The following is an 8,763-nucleotide window of genomic DNA, read 5'->3' as shown; positions in this document are numbered from 1 at the left end:
TCTAATACTTGGTGCAGAAAGTGCCATCAAGCAGGACCATTAGCTACTAAATATACTTGAAAACCAACTATCCCCCTCGGAGCCTTCTATTCATATTGAATCATATAGAGGATATTTCCTCTTTGAAGGAGATGCATGAAAGAAGGAAGAAAGATGAAGCAAGATTCAACTTGTTGGAATCCAAGATGACCACCCAAGATATTAGACCAAAGCCTAGAGAGTTCGGTCCTAATTTTGACCCAAGAAGGTTTCTCTCTCAAGTAACGAAGAACGATAGTTTAGCAATGGCCAGAGATTAGAAGACGCGAGTGTTACAAATATAAAGAAAATAGACATATCTTACCAAATTGCCTAAACCCTAGAAGTTCCATGGACTACAGACCCTTATGCAATCGATACAAAGGAGAAGGCCACACTGCAAGAAAATGTCCCAAACCAGCTCTTGTGAAAATTACCCCTAATACTCAACAAAAGACCCAAGAACTTGCCTCCAATTTGGTAGAATTGAAATTTGTCACAATAACATGTGCCAAGAAAAGAGAATCCACTGTTCAATTTGCCCAAGAAGAAACAGAACAATAAAGAACATAATGGTATAGTATAGAGAAGTCCAGTAGTACAAAATGATACAAAGGCAGGTACAGAGATAGAACCAGAGGTCCAAGAGATAGAGGACACAAAACTATCCCAGTGAGAAAAGAAGGGCAAATATTGCCACTTTTAGATAAAAGAGGAAAGATAAAAGTGAGTGTTGCCCCATTCGCTAGCCAATTGGAGAAGCTCGTGAATCCTATTAAAGAGTATGACTTGGTCAAAGACCTAGACACCTTTAAGCCAAGTCCCTAAGTCCAATAAGGCTCCAGAACCTATAAAAGAAGTAGATGTGACTAATGCCTTTCTAGATCCCAGTATTCTAGAGATCGGCGTTTGGATTGAATGATGCTTTATAGTGAATGCATTGATTAATGGAGGTTCATCAGTGAATGTAAAGACAGATGTGACAATGAAGGATCGAGGCTTACAAGGTATGTAGCTACAAAGTAGGCTCAAAAAAGTCATTAATTCAAATGAAACATAATACTATATGTTTATTTTATTCTCCTTACGACTTCATTATATCTACAACAAAGGCAAACAATCTTCACAATTTATTTTTGTGTGATTATTCATTTGATCAAAGTCTACTTTTTCATTTTTTAGATAATGAGCTTGCCATGTCTACATTTTCATTTTTTAGAACATGGATAAAATTAGTTATCGCTAATTGGTAATTGTTAATTTTAATAATGAAATAAGATTTTAGATGACACACATAACTTAAATTTTATTTATTGTACATATGATTTTTACTCCTCAATACAAAAGACTAGGCCCTCCATGCCTAGATTCTCTCGGTGCTTTGCACCATTGTTCCTTTGGTGCTTCGCATCGGGTTTAAAAAACTAGTGTTAATAACAATTAGGAAACTTTGTGTCATAGTATACATTTCATAGGGCAAGAAGGTTCATGGGTGGTTGAGAGAAAGAAACCAACCATATATGTATATAGATATGACTTATATGCGTGTATCCATTTGTCTGGTCTCATGAGCTCTCATGTCCATCCTCTCTTCTTTTGCTTCTTCTTCTTCTCTCTTACCACATACACACATGCACATACACACGTCTTTATATATGTGTATATGTGCATGCATGTGTGTAAATATACACGTGTATTTAATATATTTATTTTCATTTGTGTAGTCTTATAAGTGTATATATACTCTCTCCCCCGCATCATTTTTATCTTGTCTCCTTTCATTTTTTTTCCCAAATCCCTTTTCTATCATCTTTGTACTTCTCATATGTGTGCATATATATACACATGTGTGTATGTATGCATATATGTATATGGATATATATATATGTGTGTATTCAATGCATATATTTCCTTTCATATAGTCTTATAAGTGTATCTCCGTTGTCTCCCTCTCATCATTTTTCTCTCATCTCCTATGTTTTTCTGGAGTCCCATGTCTCATTTTTTTTCGCCTCGTGTGTGTACACAAAAATATGTGTGCAATTGTGGATTTTTGCATGAATGTATGTGTTTGCATGTGTATGTGCATGTTTCATAAGTTTGTATCCATTCTCTGTCCTCTATTTTCTATATTCTCTCTTTCATAGTTCTCTCTTTCTAGATTTTTCTAGTATGTCTCCCCTCATCTATCTTGCTCTCTCTATTTTTTTCTCACTCATATCTTATGTGAGTATAAGCATGTGTGCATATGTACATACATGAGTATGTGTTTGCACATGTGTGCATATGTATATATACATGTGTATATATGGGGTGTGTGTGTGTGTGTGTGTGTGTGTGTGTTTATATATATGTACAACCATTAAAATATCATTTCATCAAAAAATTTACATTTTTATAATATGTATATTTGTGAGTGTTTTTAGAGTATACATACATTCCATGCATGTATTCAACCATTACAATATCATTTCATCTTATATCTTCAAAAAAAAATTAATCATCTCTCTGTCTCAAGAGAGAGAGAGAGCCACATATTAACTTTTCAAAGACTCACCTTTCCTTTTTTTAAATTAAATCACCCTTTTAAGAAAACCTCTTTATTTCTTGAATATCAAACCTCTTCTCCTTGTGCTACATAGGCAAGCAAACCTTTGAATAATAAATAGTAAAGGTTGCAACTTCATCCAATTTTTGCAATGTTTGTTGGTCTAATATTGATGCAACAATTAAATTCAAAACAAATTGGATCCTTTTGTGTGATGTAAGATTTTAAAGTTTATATTTTTGAAAATATTGAGACTTTTCCAACTTTAAAAATATTAAGAAAGCTTTTACGAAATCCCTTGTTTCTTGTAAGAATAAGAGCTACATAGAAGATCTAGTGCATTGCTATTAAATAAGTATCATCTATAATTTTTATATATTGTAAAGCACATAAATCTTATAGTATTCGTTTCCTTTCTATAATTTATTAGTCTGATAAATAATTTCATACGTATAGATATATAATATGAACTGTTGGATGCATTAGCTATATAAAGAGTATATGATTTTGATTTTCAACCTAGTCTTAAACGCGAAAAGATAGAAATATATTAGTTCAAAAGATTCAATAATACAAAGATAAGCTAGCTAGTTAAGCAATGCACTTATCCTAGCTAAGTCTAGGGGACTATTGGGATAGAGCAACTTGACCATATGCCACATCTACAAATACCATATTCCTTACTTTATGCCAATGAACCTTTGACATCTTGCCCTCAACTATCATGCCAACTCTAGAAACCCACAACATCTCTTGCATGGTGATGATGCAAATAGAGTGCCACACTAAAACCTCTAATCCGCTTCCTCTGATGCCTTCCCCAAATGCGCAAATTTCCAAATGGTTGATCGCATGACTATGCCGTAGAAGGGCGAGGCAAGATAAGAGACCATGCTAGATTGGAAATACATCCATTTAGGAACAAGTGCTCCATTGTTTCCCTATCCCCATAGCTACATCTTCCATCTAAGATGCATGTAGCTTGAAGCCTACTCACACCGTTGAAAGCTTGAATAATTTCCCTCCAAATTAATACTCTATTATTCAGTGGGAGCTTAGCCTTTCAAAGTTCTTTTATGATCCTCTCAAATTTGACAACAACAATGCTTATGCCCCAGACTTTGTTGATCTTCTCTATATTGGCCACCCTCCTTTCAACAACTTTCCTAATGGCCTGGGTGTGGAATGTCTGATCAAGATCCTTCCTCGCAATCATCACTTCCCTACTAGCATTTCCAAGGTAGTGGATCGCATTACTAAAAGTTTTGTTGCCACAAATTTTGAAGTTGGCTTGAAAGCCTTCCTCAAGCTCCATCTTCTCAAACCATTCTCCACACTTAAGGCTTCTCCGAGTGAACCTAACCAGTGTTTAATTTTGCACAATTTTTTTTCACCAAGACATGCCCTCTTCTTTCAAGTAGTATTGCAAGGGGTAGTTGTATGATCTAGGATGAGAAAACATTGTCCTTTGTTATTTCCTCTGCACATCTGTTGATCTTGAAACCATTCGGTACTAGCTTCTTCCATGATCTCAACAAATAAAGTATAATAATTTGGGCATGAGCTAGATCATGTTTAATCAGACCCCAACTTGCACACCATTTCATATTCTTGTAGTACAAAACCTAAATCATCAAGTTTGTCCAAGGGACCCTTTGCTCCCATTATTTTACAAACAACTTAGCTCTTAAGATGACTGCCTCCTTCCCAAGATCCATCAATTGCAAGCCTCCTTCCAACACCCCAAGTTTTAAATGCTTAAGGCCAATAGGAGAAATGTATCTAGCTTCTTATTGTTGTATCCCATGCTTTTTGGAGGGAATTATTATAACAAGTTAAGGGGAGATAGAACCTTATTGTAAGATAGACGAAAGTTTTCAATATTTTAAGCTTCATATAAAGCAGCCAAGCAATGGACTTCCATTGCTTGAACTTTCTTTTGATCTTTTCCAAGATCCACTACACTTTCCTTTGATCTATGACTTAAGGCCCCATTGGAAACCCTAAGTACCTGAATATTGTGCCCCCACTAATCACTCTCCACTTTCACACCAGGTTCATGAGATCATCTTCCATCAGGCTTACTAGCAAGCAGAATTTTTGTAGGTTGATTTTGAACCTTGCAACTTGTTCATACTATCTTAGAACTTCCATGGCACTCTCCAAGTTTTACTTGTTTGTCCTACGACATCATCAATAAATCATCAGCAAATCCTTGGTCCACTTACTTACCACGATAGCTAATCCCTAGGTAGTTCCCTTCTTGCACCATATTGTCCTAGGAAACAAAACACTAGGTGAAGGGAGATGAGCCTTGAAGTAAAAGCACGCTAGCGGAAGAAAGAGCTATGGTGGAAGGAGCAAGAGCAACAAAAAGAGACACACAATGTGGAAACTCCAAGAGTCACAATATGTAACCGACCTTCCCTTTATCAAATATCATTGAAAGAATAAAGAATAAAGTGACAGTGATGGGCGCCCGCCACATGCAATGTACGTGTACATGTAACTAATAGACGGTACAGATACTGTCAATATAACTAATACATGGGCGGCCAGGACATGCACCTTTATCCCCAACAACCTTCTACTTAAAGGCGAATGTACCCCTAGTGAGGAGAAAACAAACAAAAAAGATAACAAAGTACAAATGTACATAAGTACAACAGGATGAGAAAAGACATCAACTCATCCAAAACCTATCATGTTCCTAAGGAAGGCAAAGCACTCTGCTGAGAGAGACTTAGTGTGAGTAGATTTACAGGATTTTGGTCAACTAAGATCTTGACAAGCTCAATGGACTTATCCTCAATGACCTCTCAAATAAAGTGGTAGCACACCTCAATGTGCTTCATTTTTGCACGGAAGATCCAATTCTTAGGCAACTGAATAGCACTCATAGAATCCGAGCATAGTCTAGGGACCTCATAAACAATGCCAAGGCATACCACTAGACGGCCTAACCAAAGAGCCTTCTTGCAAGCCTCAGTTGCTAGAACATACTCGACCTCTATAATAGATAGTGCTATGTATTTCTACACCCTGGACATCCAAGAAACAATACCTCCAACAAAGGTAAAGACATAGTTAGAGATGGACTTCCTATTGTCTACATGTCTTACATAATTAAAGTCAATGTATCCTATGACTCCTATATTCTTATCATACTCTTGACGACATTCCAATGCCGTCTGCGAGGTGTAGCCATAGTGTGTCACAACTTCCACTGCAAATGCTATGCCAGCACAAGTGGCTATCATGGCATACACTAAACTGTCGATCGCTAATACATAAGGGATCTTGACTATCTCAGTCTTTTGCTCATTAGAATGCAGACAATTGTCGTGACAAACCTTTATATCAGAAGGTAAAGGATATCCAATAGGCTTAACATCTTGCAAATAAAACCGCTCAAAGATCTTCTAGATATACTCCTGAAATAAGTAAAGAAGCCCCTTAGAGCAATAATGTGTAATGTGCATCCCGAGAATATATGAGACCTATCCCATGTCATTCATCTCAAAGCTCTTCTTGAGCTGACCTTTCAAGACATCTAGCTCATCATGAGCACTCCCAACAATCAACATATTATCCATATAGAGGATCAAAATCGTAAGACTCATCACAAGCCTTCTTCATGTGTAAACACAGATTTATATTACTATGAGAATATCCCTGCGAATGCATAAAAACGTCAAACTTATGGTACCATTTCCTAGATGCATACTTAAAGCCATAAAGACTCTTCCTCAATCTGCACACTAGGTGGTCCTTGCCATGTTCTGGAAGCCCTTAAACTACTCCATGTAAATCTCATCATGCAAGTTTCCATGAAAAAAAGTCATTTTAACATCCATCTGATAAAGATCTAAGTTAAGTTGAGAAACCAAAGCTAGTACTAAACGTACAATAATCATCTTCACAACAAGAGAAAAAACTTCATCAAAGTCCACACCAAGCTCTTGCTTGAAATTCTTAGCAATCAATCTAGCCTTGTATGCCAAATTGGAGCTTCCAAGGATACTTTTCAAGTTGTATACCCACTTGCATAGCAAAGCACATGTTCTAGCATCTGTCACTGTAACATAATCCATAGAGGACTCAAATCGCACAGGCTATTGTTTATATCTAGTAGACTGCCTCAAAACAAGTCGAGGAGCTTGAACATCATGTAAGACATCAAGGACTTGAGCCACTGGAGCATCAACCAGTACAGCAGCCTAGTTGGTTGCATAATAGCAAGAGGTTCCTCTTGAAATATCACCCTGCATACCTCAATAACATGCTCAAGTTGCTTATGCATTTTCTCCTAATGGAAAACATCATAGCTACGGATATCCTTTTGAGCCTACGAAATTCTTCGTATGCTTGTTGGCATGCCTCGGTCCATTCGAAGACAATCAACAGCTTGTATAATGGTCTGGCGATCAACACATAGTTCAATACAAACCGCCGATAGTACCCCGTATGGCCTAAGAAGCATTGAACTCCCTTGTAGTTAATTGGGGGTGGAAGGTCAACAATAACCCTGACCTTTGAGAAGTCAGTGGCAATGCCATTCTTCGACACCACGTGCCCTAAGATGCATCCGTGCTTAACCCAAAACTAGCACTTTAAGGGGTTCAAGGAGAGACGATACAAGCGACACCGCTCAAAGACTGCGCGCAGTTTGTCTAAGTGTTCGATCCAGGTCGAGTGGACATAGAGATCATCAACAAAGACTTCTAACTCCTTGCGAAGCATGTCCTTAAAGATGGTGCACATGAGACGTTGGAAAGTGGCAAGGGCATTGGTCAACCCGAAGGGCATGACTATGTATGCAAAGACGTCCCACTCAGTGGCAAAGGTGGTCTTGTGCCTGTCCGCAGGATGCACTTGCACCTGGTTGTACCCTGAGAAGCCGTTCACAAAACTGTAGGCTTCCTTGTTTGCCACCCTCTCAAGCATGTGCTCAGTGTACGGCAATGGATAGTTGTCCCTCTTCGTAGCAGCGTTCACCTTCTTGTAATTGACGCACACTCGGATTTTTCCATTCTTCTTCATCATAATGACTATGGGCAATACCCAATCTATGTGCTCAATTTCGTAAATGAATTCAGCTCTCATCAGCTTGTCAATTTCCTCTTTGACAGCATGAGCATGTTTTGGATTGATAGGGTACGGTCGCTGCTTGACCGGCGTTGTGTCTGGTGTCATGGGTATGTTGTGAGTCATGACACTCGGATCTACCCCCTTAAGCTCCTCTAAGGACCATGCAAACACGTCTATATACTCTCGCAAGAGAGCAACAAGACTCGTTTCTTCTTCATCAGTCAAGTCATCGGCAATGAATACTGGTCGGGGTGTTTTCCCTTGCTGGGCTAAGTCTACCTCCTTGACTTTGGCTAGTCTCTCAATTGGTTTGCTCGTCTGCCCTTGACGTTTGGCACCTAACAAAACTACTACCCTATCCTCTTTTTTGAATTTCATGAGGCATTTAGGGAGGTCCTGCGGCTTTTGATGTTCTTCTGTTCGTGTATCCCTGGGTTGCTTTGCCTTTTCCTACCTTAACCGTCTATGCCTCAGGTGGACGGGTAGGTCCCCCTTGGTACGTCTAGTTGTGGGCGGCCTAGGGATCTCTGGATCACTATCTGAACTAACTTCCGATTCAGAGTCAAACCCTCCGTCTTTGCTAGAAGAGGTGATCTCCCTTAGTGGCCGCAGTTCAGATGGTGATTCAGTCCTAAGTATTGATGTCGTTCCTGGCTGGGCTAGGCCTGCTTGCTCAAGGTCTACAACTCCTACGTGTTCCAACCAAGCGCGATCACATTCCATGCACATGACTCCTCGCTCTACCCTAAAGGTCTGCCTTTTCTGCGGCTTGGAGTCTGCTCGTATTTGCTCAATTTCTTATTCTTCAGTGTCGTATTCTATGGTATCTACTTCACCCTCGCTCTCATCACTGAAGGATTGGCAATCTTCGTATTCGTCGCTAGAATCTTTGTCATTCGACTGCTTTGTCGTCTCCTAGGGTTTGGTATGTCTCGTGTCATTGGTCAGGAACTAGGGCTTAGTTATACATGAGGTTTAAATCATGCACCCTGGTCCATTGCCACTTGGATTCCTCTAAGAGATCCTGGAGTGGTTTGAAGTTTGCAGCTGGATTGCCAGCTAGCTTGTCCATTAGGTATTCTAGTATCCCCTAGAGTTCCCTTTTG

Source organism: Lygodium microphyllum, chromosome 15 (assembly GCF_053477565.2).
Source record: "Lygodium microphyllum isolate KBCC chromosome 15, Lygodium_microphyllum_v1.1.10, whole genome shotgun sequence".
In the NCBI taxonomy this organism is placed as follows: Eukaryota; Viridiplantae; Streptophyta; class Polypodiopsida; order Schizaeales; family Lygodiaceae; genus Lygodium; species Lygodium microphyllum.
The sequence above is the reverse complement of the archived record's forward strand: the minus strand, read 5'-3'. Positions refer to the sequence as shown.